At 48.4% G+C, this 14,703-nt stretch overlaps 1 protein-coding gene across 7 annotated transcripts in view; it reads right to left on the bottom strand.

Moving 5' to 3' along the window:
- LOC137347681 (disabled homolog 2-interacting protein-like) overlaps positions 1-14,703 on the bottom strand; it is an 860,897-nt gene that overhangs the window by 626,964 nt on the left and 219,230 nt on the right. The window contains exon 1 of one of the 7 annotated variants that reach the window (XM_068012391.1): positions 3,130-3,342. The exons of the other annotated variants lie outside the window; for them this stretch is intronic. The gene's annotated coding sequence lies outside the window, so the exon portion shown is untranslated. Of the gene's footprint in view, positions 1-3,129; positions 3,343-14,703 lie in introns of those variants that run through there. 7 annotated transcript variants of the gene reach the window in all.

Raw genomic sequence — 14,703 nt, 5'->3', positions numbered from 1 at the left:
CAACGCCTTGAAGAGTTACCATTGACCAGAAGGTTAACTGGACCAGCCATATAAATACAGTGACTACAAGTGCAGGTCGGAGGCTGGGAATCCTGTGGTGAGTAACTCACCTCCTGACACTCCCTAAAGCCTGTCCACCAACAACAAGGCATAAGTCAGGAGTGAGATGGAATACTCTCCACTTGCCTGGATCACTGCAACAACACTCAAGAAGCTCGACACCATCCAGGAAAAGCAGACCACTTGTTCAGCACCCCATCGTCCACCTTAAACATTCACTCCCTCCATCACCTGTGCAGTGGCAACAGTGTATACCAGTGTGCACTGCAGCAACGCACCAAGGCTCCTTTCAAAGCACCTACCAAATCCACAAGCTCTGCCACCTAGAAGAACAAGGGCAGCAAACACAAGGGAACACCACCACCTGCAAAGTTCCCTCCAAGTCAGCACACCATCCTGACTTGGAAATACATCACTGTACCTTCATTGTCACTGGTTCAAAATCCTGGAACTCCCTCCTCAACTACACCACATGGACTGCAGCTGTTCAAGAAGGTGGCTCACCACCACCTTTTCAAGGGCAATTAGGGATGGCAACAAATGCCGGCTTTGCCACCTGCCTCATATTCCATGAACCAATAAAAAAGAATCATGCAATAACATTGACAGCAAACAAACAGTCATCCATAGCCCATGTTATTTCATTCTATCAACAAGGATGGAATGGAAAATCTTCTAAGGAGATGGAAACAGCAGCAAAGTAAAATGGATGAATAATCTGTGGGAGCAATCCTAACCAAACAGCATCTGTTTTGGTTATCGCTCAATGCCATGTGATTAAGAAAATGGAAGAGCTAGACAGGAATTACAATAACACAACAGATATAATTCAATTAGGGGATTGCAAGACAAAACACTGAGCAGACTACTAACATGAAATATGAAAGTGAAATGTAGCAATTAATTAATTCTTATTTCTTTCAATAATAAAACATGTGCCAAGTCATTAAAAAATTGAGCAAGTGTGTGGAAATTGGGTGAGGGCAGGAGCGAGCTTGGTTATGAAGTCAAATGCCTGCTGATACACACTGGAGCCACAAGTACAATAAGTGAGATGTTGAATAGCTCCCAATACCTGGTGCAATACCCAGCCTTTGAGTGTGTAAAGGAAAATATTGGGAAGTGGATAAAGTGGGAGTCGGAGGGGAATCAAAACAAACAATTTAAATTCGCTTTTAATTTCCTGACAAGTAGATTGAACCAAGGTACAGGACTGACACAACCCATCAAAAATATTACAGCTGACTATTATGCTGAACCTGCACATAAGATTAGGTGGCAGGTAATGTGGTAGATATTTTTCCCCCAGCCACATTTTACCAGGTTATACAATACTTAATATACATCAAGATGTACACATTCTCAAACAAAAACAAGAAATGCTGGAATCACTCAGCAGGTCTGGCAGCATCTGTGGAAAGAGAAGCAGAGTTAACGTTTCGGGTCAGTGACCCTTCTTCGGAACTGAATGTACACATTCTCATATTGCTTTTGATGCTGAGAATACCAATTTAAAACTACATGCATCTTAATTTGATTGCCTCTCATTGCTTGTTTTTCTTCAGACAATCCCTCAGCAAAGATATTCCTGTACTTATATAAAGGTACTCAAATAAGATCAGTCATGCAAAACACATTATTTTGGCCACTGTACATCTTCTCAAGATTATAATCACTATAAGAAAACAAATTTGAAATGATCTGATTTATATCATTACAAGTATGAAAGTGGCAAATGCACTGTACCGAATATAAGCATAGGTTTTAATTAAAAAGTATTAAATTAAAAGAATTAAATTAAAAGAATTAAAAAGTCAGTCTCTAGGGCCAGAAGGTTAAAACACCACAGAGTGGCAGGATGTGGGTTTATGCATTCAATTCTCATTCAGGTCCCTATGCCATTTGGGTAGTCAAAGGAGGGAAATCTGGAGGTTCTATAAACCTTGGCCACTCTTGCACATCTCCCAGTAGACTGGTACAAGCATAGGCCTCAGAGTATGTCTTCCCATCCTAATCAATGGAGAACGATGAAAAAGCAAGATTGCAAAATGAATTTACAATCACTATATATTCTGTTGTCAGTGTGCGTCACCAATATTTTTTGTATTTAACAATTAGAAATACTTTCAAAATAAGGTTTACATTTGCAGCTGGGTCGATATCTAAACCTGCCACAGGTCCTGGTAATAATTGTTTCAAAATAGTTAAACTCTTGCTAACCTAGAAAGCTTACTCTGTATGTACAAAATACCAAAACTGGTGCTTAGTCATATTCGTAACTGTGAAGCCCTCAAACATCTGATTGCCCACACTTTAATAACTCAGCAAGTTTATCCAGTAAGCAACTAAATCATACAACTAGGAAGGTTCCAGTTCAATCTCATCTGTGCTGAATTAACCAGAGTGACAGCAGGGCTCATTTCCATTGGCCTCAGCAACCATGAGCTAGGGTTGGGGGTGGGGGAAAAGGCAGCAGGATTCTCGCACCTGATTGCTGTCCAGGAACCTCTCTTGAATGTGCATTTGTGGATGCTGAGGGAAGATGGGAGAGAGTGGGGTGGTGAGAAAAAATATGACTGCTCATCTTCTTGCAAATTATGCCATCACCAGTTATATATCTAACAAACTTAACATACTTTAGTGCTTAGAGTGACAAGCAACATGTAAGCTACAATACAACAAAAACAAAATAATCAGGATAGCTTTAATCCTGATTACGTTTAGAAAGGGCAGCAGCAGTTGTAGACGGTAACCAGTACTTCCTAGTTTGAATTGAGCAGGATTTGCAAAAGAATTACACCATGGGACTTAAAGAAACACAATAACACAAAGAAAATTATTCCACTGATTGCAAATAAAAAGATATTTGAAATTAAGCCAAACTTTATGAAGCAAAATAAAAACGAATCTCAAGGAACCTCATGCTGATCAGTTAGTACGAAAAGCAGTACATCTGTTTTACAAATTAGCAAACAAGGAGAAGCAGCAAGCACTTGCTCTCACATACTCACAAAATATGAAAGCTGTTCGTGTTTTATTTAAAGCTACTTATCTGGAACAAGACCCTACCTTTAACTGCTGATTAACTAGGCTTGAACCGATGCCTAAAAGAATGTTGGATTTCCCTCTTCATATCAGAAGCCAAAAGTAACAAGTTGTCATCCTTTTGTAATTTCCCTGTTTCAATTTCACTTGGGCATTGATGAGAATTCCAGGTAACAGCACATAAACTGATCACAGCAAACAGGAATGGTACTCAACAGGTAAAACTCGAGAAAAGTGGATAAAGTTTAGAAACTCTGAAGTTAAACCAGGAATGGCTGCAGTCTCTTCAGCTGAAAGCCTTCAGAGCCAGCTGCACACTGGCTGCAACCCCCTACAGCAGATGGTGTTCACACATTCTCTACAAGCTGAATTCCTCCGTGACAGCCAATCACCAAGGGCTTTTCAAGAGACTGCATTCAATAGCCTAGCGTCTTACAGACAACATTACTGCTTTCACCATAACAAGATGAATAAGCTGTTGACAATGGGATAGCATACAGACGAACAGCTAATTCAGACAAAAGTGGGACGTTCTTTTAAAATGGAGAATACCTAATAGAATAAGCACATGCTTAAGGAATATTGCTACACATAAATACATTCTCCATTAGTATCCTAAAGGGCTTCAAGCAAGCAAAGCACAGCAAAAAAAACCTTGCTTTTCATTTTGTATATAATTCAGATAACAGGAACTTTTAGTATTAATGGGCCTCTGAAAATGAGTTGGTAAAAATCCAAACTAACAGATCATATATGATAATCAACATATAACTGTCCCCAAGCAGAACATCCACACTTTTTAATTTTTTGTACAAACAGGTCTGACAATCAACTTCAACTGAATGCATCCCATACACATTTGATTGTGTTAATTCTCATAAGAAGTTACTCCACCTAAAATCAAAATTTTAATATATTTTAGAAATATATAAATGAAATTATAAAAATGAAACTCTGAATTGAATTTGAAGCAATTGCGTGTTTATCATCTTTGGGTATTTTGTAATACAATAAGCTTACTTGTAACATCACTGCAAAGCACATATGGGGTTTGAAATGAACATCAGTTACGTTTTAGACATGCTGAAAAATTTGTGACTGAAGAAGCAACTTTGAAATGAACTTTAGTTTCAGAGAACGAGATGCAGCTTCAAACAAGCTACGCTTCCTTTTTTGTTTAAAGGACACTAAGGAGGTATCAGTTCAGTAGTGCTAGTTCTGCCTATTAACATATTTCTCAATATTTTAACAATTTTAGTGGTGATGATTTGGTGGGAATCCTGCCAGAACAATGGTAAGGCAGGCTTTATGCCCACATAATGCTCCTAATGCTGCCTCAGTGAATTTTCCATGGCCAGCCTCATGCATATTTTCAGTGGGTTGCCGCTGCCAGGGAGCCTGCCTGTGAGGGGGGCAGTGGCTATAGGCGTCGAGCACCTGCATTTAATTAGGCTTTGCTTGCCATTTGGAATTTAAAACTCACTCCAGCTCCCCAAGTGTTCCTACGGTCCACCATTACTATGGTGTTGAAGATGGGAAATAGGGCATGTATCACTTTACCGATTAGAAACACATAGGCAATGTCACTTGCTAGAAGTGACGGCAGGTATGGGAGCTGCCTATCTGATTTCCTATTCTCAACTGCTGCTCTACAACTTGAAATTGGGCGATAGAGCAGAAGAAAATCTCAACCAACGATCATGCAGCTATAATCAGCTGAATGAAACCAAAGCACTCAAGTAGTACAAAAAGATCAAGACATAAAATCACAGAGCCAGATCGGTCATAGACAATATTCAGATGTTTTTCTTTGGTGTTCAGTACAAAGCCATCACTTCTTTCCTCTGTACTGTTGCCACTCCTTCCATTGAAATTTTCAGGAAACCTTATCTTGAAATAATGATAATAAGTTAACACAAGTTATATTTCCAAAACAGTGATTGACACATAAAATATAGAGAGAAAGAACTGATCATATTACACTATCGACTATGATTTTCTTTTATGGCTACTCCACAGTATCCAAGTCTAAAAAGTAGAATAGAGATGGGAATCGATTTCTCAACTCTCGTCTATTTCATATGCAACTTAATCTCTTTTACCTTTTTCCCATCACATACTAACCTTTTCAAGTGCTCTGTAAATTACAGAGAAATGGTTTTCTAATATTTCAGTAATCCTTAGATTTTTTTCTATATATGAAGATGGATATATGGCCCTGCAGCTATGTGCCCATCCCTGTATGTAAGCCACGACAATTGATATTATCAGATTCATATTTTTAAAAATAAAAGGAATGCTTCTATATACACTGCAAAACTACTTTGCTTTGATGTCTCTTTGCACCATGTATTTTCTTTTTTGGTAGTAGCCAATTCTCAGGCAATTTTCTCTAAACAGACATAAATGCATCTAACAAATATTTAAAATCAATAACAGCTATTATATGATAATATAGCAACTCAACATCATAGATAATAATCACCTGCAGTAATCTCAACTAACATTCTTGCAGAAGGCACGGTGTTTTAAGTGGTCTACCAAGAGTTGCCTGCAGCAGCAGAGATGAAAGTGCCCTGGTCTATACTGAGTCTGCTGATATCAGTGGAGCCCTACAATTGGCCTCAATCCCCAAGCTAGGATTAGGCTCAGTGATACCTCTTACAATCCAATACGATCTGATAATATCAATTGTCGGGGCTTACATAAAGGAATGGGCACACAGTTAAAGGACCGTGAGGCTGCATACGCCTTCACAAGGAGGAGGGAGAAAAAACTGCATATGTGAATTATACTTCCTAAAGTCAAAAACAAGTTGCTGCTGAAAATAATTTCAGAAGTGACCACAATGATGTAATCTTGGTACATGAAGTAGTTATTTTATTTTTATTTTATTTAGAGATACAGCACTGAAACAGGCCCATCGGCCCACCGAGTCTGTGCCGACCAAGAACCACCCATTTATACTAACCCTACAGTAATCCCATACTTCCTACCACCTACCTACATTAGGGGCAATTTACAATGGCCAATTTACCTATCACCTGCAAGTCTTTGGCGGTGGGAGGAAACCGGAGCACCCGGTGAAAACCCATGCAGTCACAGGGAGAACTTGCAAACTCCGCACAGGCAGTACCCAGAATTGAACCCGGGTCCCTGGAGCTGTGAGGCTGCGGTGCTAACCACTGCGCCACTGTGCCGCCCGTTATGTTAAAATTAGTCAAGCCAGATTATTTAATAGTCTGCTAAACTTGTAGACACATGAAAGCATTCACCATTTTTTTTTGAAGACTAGTTTTGCGACTGTCTATAACAACCACTTGCATTTATATAGTGCTCTTCACATATTGGAATGTATCAAAGTGCTTTATAAGTGGTGAACGCTGAGCAGAAAGTAAGAATTGAGAGGGGGCAAGGGAAAAGAGAATGAAGGCACATTTAGTTATCCAAGGGCAGAAAATTGAAGGAGCAAGGGAAAAAACTCATCAGCAAGTACCTTCATATATTGTGCATTTGTGAAAGTTTCCAGAACCCATTTTGAACCACTGGTATGGAACTTGGTTTTTCATGAGAAGTAGTCTTATGAAGCAAAATCAGTGTCATGACATGGTATTCTGCAAATTAAGATTCTGCATCAAAAATATTAATTAAAGAAATGCCATCTCTATTTCCAGAGAACATGTGATATTGAGAATAATGTCCCTCTTCCCCTGCAAAAAAAACCCCTCTGCATCAAACAGGGGTTTTTTTTGCAGGGGAAGAGGGACATTATTCTCAATATCACATGTTCTCTGGAAATAGAGATGGCATTTCTTTAATTAATATTTTTTGAATATATGGATAGCTAACCAACATCCAAGAGGTTGATTCCCTTCACCCTGAAGCCTTCCTTAAAAGTGGACAGCGAGAAACACTTTATTAGCCACAAAACCAGTACAGCTTAGCCCAACAATCTTAACATACAGTGGATGCAAAATTCAGTCCAACAAAATTGCACTTGTGAATCAACAAAGATGTAATAATATTTCATAGTTTTACCTCCATAAATTAGATTGTTAAAGCAGAACTGCTGTCTAAATCTGATATTTTGTTTACTCATCAGACTTCTCTTGCACCTTTCACTTCAACCATGATCTAAATTTATTCAAACTATTTACTATTCTGGCAAACACAACATTTATGGGAGGGTGTGCCCTTTAATTCAGTTCAAAAAGTCATGTGGTATAATTGTAGTGCAGCATGTTGGAAATATTTTTCTCTGTATATAGTAGTTAAATACAGTTTGTTAAGCCAGCAAAAACTTTGAGATTTCTACTCACTACAAAGGACATCTGCATTAATGAAACATTTTCTAAAAACTGAAAAAGTAATTTTTTTTAATTTTCTCACTGTAAATGATGATTTATGCAAGAGCATAGCACAAAAGGTGAGATTATATATATATATATATATCTTTTATAAGCGTAGCAAATACTCCAATAAAACAAAAATATGAATTAGATTTCATTGGGATGAGATACAAATGTACCACAAAGATGGCAACAATTCCAATTAAAGAACGAGTCAAATTAGAGAAACCAGATAGCAAACTGCAAAGAATGCAAAAGCCAGCCACAACACAGTATGAAAAATAAGTCCCTGCTCCACAAATATTATCATACATTGCTAGAAGTGCAATAAATTCAATACTTTTTCCCCCTTTGGAAGGGGAGGGGGAAGAGGGTGGGGAAAGGAGAAGGGGGAACAAGGGGGGAAGTGGTAAGAGGGGAGGGGGGAAAAGAGGGAAGGGGAGGGGAGAGAGAAAGAGGAAGGCCAAGGGGAGAGAAGGAAGTAGAGAGCAGACAGCCAGAGGCGCAGGTCAAAGCAGCGCTGAAGTAGCACACAAAAAGTTAGGCAGCACTTTAAACCAACATCAGCCTGGGAAGCAGAGGGAGAAAGAGTGTGGTAGATAGGCGGCACAGAGACAGGGGAGCCAGAGTAGGGGACACACAGACACACACAGTGGGGGAAACAGAAAGAGAGAGAGAGAGGGGGGACAGAAAGTCATAGAGAGATACAGCACTGAAACAGGCCCTTCGGCCCACTGGGTCTGTGCCAACCAACAACCACCCATTTATACTAATCCTACATTACCACCCTACCACATCCCCACCATTCTCCTACCACCTACCTACACTAAGGGCAATTTACAATGGCCAATTTACCTATCAACCTGCAAGTGTTTGGCTGTGGGAGGAAACCGGAGCACCCGGAGAAAACCCACACGGTCACAGGGAGAACTTGCAAACTCTGCACAAGCAGTACCCTGAACCGAACCCGGGTCACTGGAGCTGTGAGGCTGCAGTGCAAACCACTGTGCCACCCCAAGAGGGGGGACAGAGAGAGAGAGAGGGAGGGGGACAGAGAGAGAGAGAGAGAGGGGGGGGACAGAGAGAGAGAGAGAGAGAGAGAGGGGGGGGGACAGAGAGAGAGAGAGAGAGAGAGGGGGGGGGACAGAGAGAGAGAGAGGGGGGGGGACAGAGAGAGAGAGAGAGAGAGAGAGGGGGGGGACAGAGAGAGAGAGAGAGAGAGAGGGGGGGGACAGAGAGAGAGAGAGAGAGAGGGGGGGGACAGAGAGAGAGAGAGAGAGAGAGAGAGAGAGAGAGAAGGGACAGAGAGAGAGATGGGGGGGACAGAGAGAGAGAGATGGGGGGGACGCAGAGTGGGGGGGGGGACGCAGAGTGGGGGGGGGGACGCAGAGTGGGGGGGGGACGCAGAGTGGGGGGGGCACGCAGAGTGGGGGGGGGACGCAGAGTGGGGGGGGGACGCAGAGTGGGGGGGGGACGCAGAGTGGGGGGGGGACGCAGAGTGGGGGGGGACGCAGAGTGGGGGGGGACGCAGAGTGGGGGGGAGAACGCAGAGTGGGGGGGAGAACGCAGAGTGGGGGGGAGAACGCAGAGTGGGGGGGGACGCAGAGTGGGGGGGGGACGCAGAGTGGGGGGGGGACGCAGAGTGGGGGGGGGACGCAGAGTGGGGGGGGTACGCAGAGTGGGGGGGGACGCAGAGTGGGGGGGGGACGCAGAGTGGGGGGGGGACGCAGAGTGGGGGGGGACGCAGAGTGGGGGGGGGACGCAGAGTGGGGGGGGGACGCAGAGTGGGGGGGGGACGCAGAGTGGGGGGGGGGACGCAGAGTGGGGGGGGGGACGCAGAGTGGGGGGGGGACGCAGAGTGGGGGGGGGACGCAGAGTGGGGGGGGGGACGCAGAGTGGGGGGGGGACGCAGAGTGGGGGGGGGACGCAGAGTGGGGGGGGGGACGCAGAGTGGGGGGGGGGACGCAGAGTGGGGGGGGGGACGCAGAGTGGGGGGGGGGACGCAGAGTGGGGGGGGGACGCAGAGTGGGGGGGGGACGCAGAGTGGGGGGGGGACGCAGAGTGGGGGGGGACGCAGAGTGGGGGGGGACGCAGAGTGGGGGGGGACGCAGAGTGGGGGGGGACGCAGAGTGGGGGGGGACACGGGGGGGGGGGGACACGGGGGGGGGGGGACACGGGGGGGGGGGGGACACGGGGGGGGGGGACACAGGGGGGGGGGACACAGGGGGGGGGGACACAGGGGGGGGGGACACAGGGGGGGGGGGACACGGGGGGGGGGACACGGGGGGGGGGACACGGGGGGGGGGGACACGGGGGGGGGGGACACGGGGGGGGGGGGCACGGGGGGGGGGGGCACGGGGGGGGGGGACACGGGGGGGGGGACACGGGGGGGGGGGGACACGGGGGGGGGGACACGGGGGGGGGGGACACGGGGGGGGGGGACACAGGGGGGGGGACACAGGGGGGGGGGACACAGGGGGGGGGGGACACAGAGGGGGGGGGGACACAGAGGGGGGGGGGACACAGAGGGGGGGGGGACACAGAGGGGGGGGGGACACAGAGGGGGGGGGGACACAGAGGGGGGGGGGACACAGAGGGGGGGACACAGAGGGGGGGACACAGAGGGGGGAAGGGGGGACACAGAGGGGGGAAGAAGGGGAGAAAAGAGAGGAGGGGGAAAGGAGAGGAGAGAGGGAAAGGAGAGAGGGGGCAGCGAGAGGGGGGAAGCGAGAGGAGGGGGAATGAGGGGGGGGAAACGAGGGGGGGAAACGAGGGGGGGAAACGAGGGGGGGAAACGAGGGGGGGGAAACGAGGGGGGGGGAAACGAGGGGGGGGAAACGAGGGGGGGGGAAACGAGGGGGGGGGAAACGAGGGGGGGGGAAACGAGGGGGGGGGAACGAGGGGGGGGGAAACGAGGGGGGGGGGAAACGAGGGGGGGGGAAACGAGGGGGGGGGAAACGAGGGGGGGGGAAACGAGGGGGGGGGGAAACGAGGGGGGGGGAAACGAGGGGGGGGGGAAACGAGGGGGGGGGAAAACGAGGGGGGGGGAAACGAGGGGGGGGGAAACGAGGGGGGGGGAAACGAGGGGGGGGGAAACGAGGGGGGGGGAAACGAGGGGGGGGGAAACGAGGGGGGGGGAAACGATGGGGGGGGAAACGAGGGGGGGGAAACGAGGGGGGGGGAAACGAGGGGGGGAACGGGGGGGGAAACGAGGGGGGGAACGGGGGGGGAAACGAGGGGGGGGGGAACGGGGGGGGGAACGGGGGGGGGGAACGGGGGGGGGGAACGGGGGGGGGAACGGGGGGGGGGGAACGGGGGGGGGGAACGGGGGGGGGGAACGGGGGGGGGGAACGAGGGGGGGGAACGAGGGGGGGGAACGAGGGGGGGGAACGAGAGGGGGGAACGAGAGGGGGGAACGAGAGGGGGGAACGAGAGGGGGGAACGAGAGGGGGGGGAAACGAGAGGGGGGAAACGAGAGGGGGGGAAAACGAGAGGGGGGGAAAACGAGAGGGGGGGAAAACGAGAGGGGGGGAAAACGAGAGGGGGGGAAAACGAGAGGGAAGGGAAGGAAAGGGGAGTAAAAGGGATGGAGAGGGAGGGGAGCGAGAGAGTGCTCAAGATCACTCCTGACAGATGGACATCTATCCATCCAGAGTACTCCATATCGCTACATCAAGGACTGGATCTTGTTCTCCTCCCAACAGCGGGTTTGTGATGGGGGTGCAGGAGAATCGGAGTGGCAGCCATGGAACCCAACGCCAGGATTGCTGGGTCCAATTCACCCAGGGACAGGATAGACAAATGATGGCCTTCCCACCCAGAGGCCAACTGAGGCCCTTAAGTGGACTATTAACAGGGGTTGCCTCTATGTGGAAAGGACACCTTGGAAAACGAGTCGCCCTCCCTGAGGGCTTGGGGGGGGTCCCTCCTTCATGGGCAGTTTGTGGCCCAAGGAGGACCCCAACCAGAACCCCCACTCCCTGGACCAAACGCCCACACTCCCACCGACACCACCCCCCCCACCCCTCACCGGGGCCTTCCGGACTCACCCCAGCGACCCTGTCTTTTCAACCTGGCACCGGGAGGCCCGCTTCCTGCATAAAATCCAACCCTTTGTGTCTTGCTCTCCCCCGCCCCCTGTGTCTCTCTCCAGCACTTGGCCCGTAGCCTTGTATACTATGGCGTTTCAAGTGCTCATCTAAATACTTCTTAAATGTTGTGAGGGCTCCTGCCACTACCACCCCTTCAGGCAGTGTGTTCCAGATTCCAACCACCCTCTGGGTGAAAACATTTTTCCTCAAATCCCCTCTAAACCTCCTGTCCCTTACCTTAAATCTATGCCCCCTGGTTACTGACACCTCCGCTAAGGGAAAACGTTTCTTCCTATCTCGGCCCTCATAATTTTGTACACCTCAATCAGGTCCCTCCTCGGCCATCTCTGCTCTAAAGAAAACAACCCTAGCATATCCAGTCTCTCTTCATAACTGAAATGCTCCAGCCCAGGCAACATCCTGGTCAATCTCTTCTGCACCCTCTCCAGTGCAATTACATCCTTCCTATAGTGTGGTGACCAGCACTGTACACAGTACTCCAGCTGTGGCCTAACTAGCGTTTTATACAGCTCCATCATAACCTCCCTGCTCTTATGCCTCAGCTAATAAAGGCATTATATGCCTTCCTAACCACCTTATCTACCTGTGCTGCTACCTTCAGTGGTATATGGACAAGTACACCAAGGTCCCTCTGTACTGCCTAGGGTCCTACCATCCATTGTATATTCCCTCCCAAAATGCATCACCTCACCCTTCTCAGGATTAAATTCCATTTGCTACTGCTCTGCCCATCTTACCAGCCCATCTATATCGCCCTGTAATCTAAGGCTTTCCTCCTCACTATTTACGACACCACCGATTTTCGTGTCATCTGCGAACTTACTGATCATACCTCCTATATTCACGTCTAAATCATTAATGTACACTACAAACAGCAAGGGTCCCAGCACCGATCCTTGAGGTACACCACTGGTCGCAGGCTTCCAATCGCAAAAACAACCCTTGACCATCACCCTCTGCCTCCTGCCACTAAGTCAATTTTGGATCCAATTTGCCAAATTGCCCTGGATCCCATGGGCTCTTATCTTCTTGACCAATCTCACATGCGGGACCTTATCAAAAGCCTTTCTGAAGTCTATGTAGACTACATCAACTGCTTTATCCTCATCTGCCCATCTAGTCACATCCTCGAAATATTCACTCAAATTTGTTAGACATGATATCCCCCTTCAAAGCCATGCTGACTATCTTTGATTAATCACTACCTCTCCAAGTGGAGATTATTCCTGTCCCTCAGAATTTTTTCAAATAGTTTCCCTACTACTGATGTTAGACTCACTGGTCTGTAATTACCTGGTTTATCCCTACTACTCTTCTTGAATAATGGTACCACATTCGCTGTCCTCCAATCCTCTGGAACTTCTCCTGTGGCCAGAAACGATTTGAAAATTTGTGTCAGAGCCCCTGCAATCTCCTCTCTTGCCTCACATAACAGCCTGGGATGCATTTCATCTAAGCCTGGCGATTTATCCACTTTTAAGTCTGCTAAAACCGCTAATTCCTCCTCCCTTTCAATGCCCATTAAATTCGGCAGGACCTGTGCGCTTGCTGCATTTCCAAATTTCTTCCTCCCACAATCTCACGCCTCGTTCCCTCCCCACTAATATTGGGGCTAAAGAATCTGGGCTGAATTTTCATTATGGGATCAGGAACCCTCTGCGAGGAATATTTCCGCGGTGCTATTTTTACACGCAAATGAGTTAATTGACCTGGGTGTGAGTCTGGCGCCGATTTGGAGGTGCCGGAAGCGTACTGGAGGTGGGAACAGGACACTAAGGGCAAACTCAAAAGGCAAGCGGCAGCCATGACTGGGCTTGCCGTTGCCTTCAGTGATGCAGCATCAGAGCAACTGTAGGGCCTCTTTGGACTTGGGCATGCGTCCCCAGGCAGCACATTTCTCGGATATCTCCCTGGAGGTGCTAATTGATGCAGTATCAAAAAGGAGAGCGCCGGTCTTTATGGTCTCAGGAAAGAGAAAGCTGCCCAGCAAGACCAGGAGAGCCTGGATGGAGGTGGCCATGGAGGTCAGCAGCCAGGGACCCACAAGAAGGACCTGGGTCCAATGCAGAAAAGGGTTCAATGACCTCTTGCGGTCTGCTAAGGTGAGTGGCCAACAGCACCCAGTTCATTGGGCACCACTGAGCACCAGAAAGCACACGAGCTGACCTCACAGAAAGTTCATAGTTCTCCCTCACATTGTCAGAGTAAGTGAATGGTCACATCACCGAGACGCAGCCACCTTCACATATGGGGCGACATTCAGGTGGGAACATCACCCCACGTCTCTGCCTACTCATGAATCTATCTCCTCTCATCCTGCAGCAGGAGAAAGCCCATAATACGCGGGTGATTGCCAGAATGGGAGGTGGAGCGGGCCCAGCTCCACACGCTGACAGCAGTGTCGGAGGCAGCACTGGAGATCGCCAGGGTGCCCTCGAGGCACTCGGTGCGGAATGGTGAGGCTGGAGGCCATAAGCAACAGGGTCTTTGAGGTGAACGGCATGAAGGATACTCCTGCCCTATGCAAACTATGGATCTTAGACTGCTGCCATCTGAGGGTTTGGCAGTGTTGGGCACTTGTTGATTAGGACCAGTTCTCATCACCATGTCCTTGTGTCTCCCACAGGGACTGTTGCAGAGCAGCACCAAAGTGTACCTGCCATATCGGTTCAGACATCCTCAGCTGGGGGTGGGGGAGTCCATGGACCTGCACTGTCCCATAATACCTCAGCACCTTTCACCAGTGCGAGACACTTACCTCCATTGGGCCACAGATTAGGGTAGAAAGGTGAACCTCATGAGTGAGCAGGAGGAGGGTGAAACCAAGTTACCTGTGGGCAGTTCCCTCGGAAGACAGAGGACAGACACAGCAATGCTTCGCTGGGCAAAGATTCCAGGCCTCGAGTGTCACAGACAAGGAGGGCCTTCCTGGAGAACCAGAAGCAGTTAAGTTCCTGTTTGTCAGAGTTACCTGAGGCCTTCAGGAACCTTGGGCATGCAATGGAGGAATCCATGCAGTGTATGTACTCTGTCATGACTCAGGGATTCAACTCCATTGAGGGATTGGGCAACCTCTTGGAGAGCCAAATGCAACACCACTCTGAGTGGGTGCAGGAGCAACGGCCTGTAGCATTGAC

The sequence above is a fragment of the Heterodontus francisci genome, chromosome 32, assembly GCF_036365525.1.
Source record: "Heterodontus francisci isolate sHetFra1 chromosome 32, sHetFra1.hap1, whole genome shotgun sequence".
Taxonomy (NCBI): Eukaryota; Metazoa; Chordata; class Chondrichthyes; order Heterodontiformes; family Heterodontidae; genus Heterodontus; species Heterodontus francisci.
The sequence above is the reverse complement of the archived record's forward strand: the minus strand, read 5'-3'. Positions and strand labels throughout refer to the sequence as shown.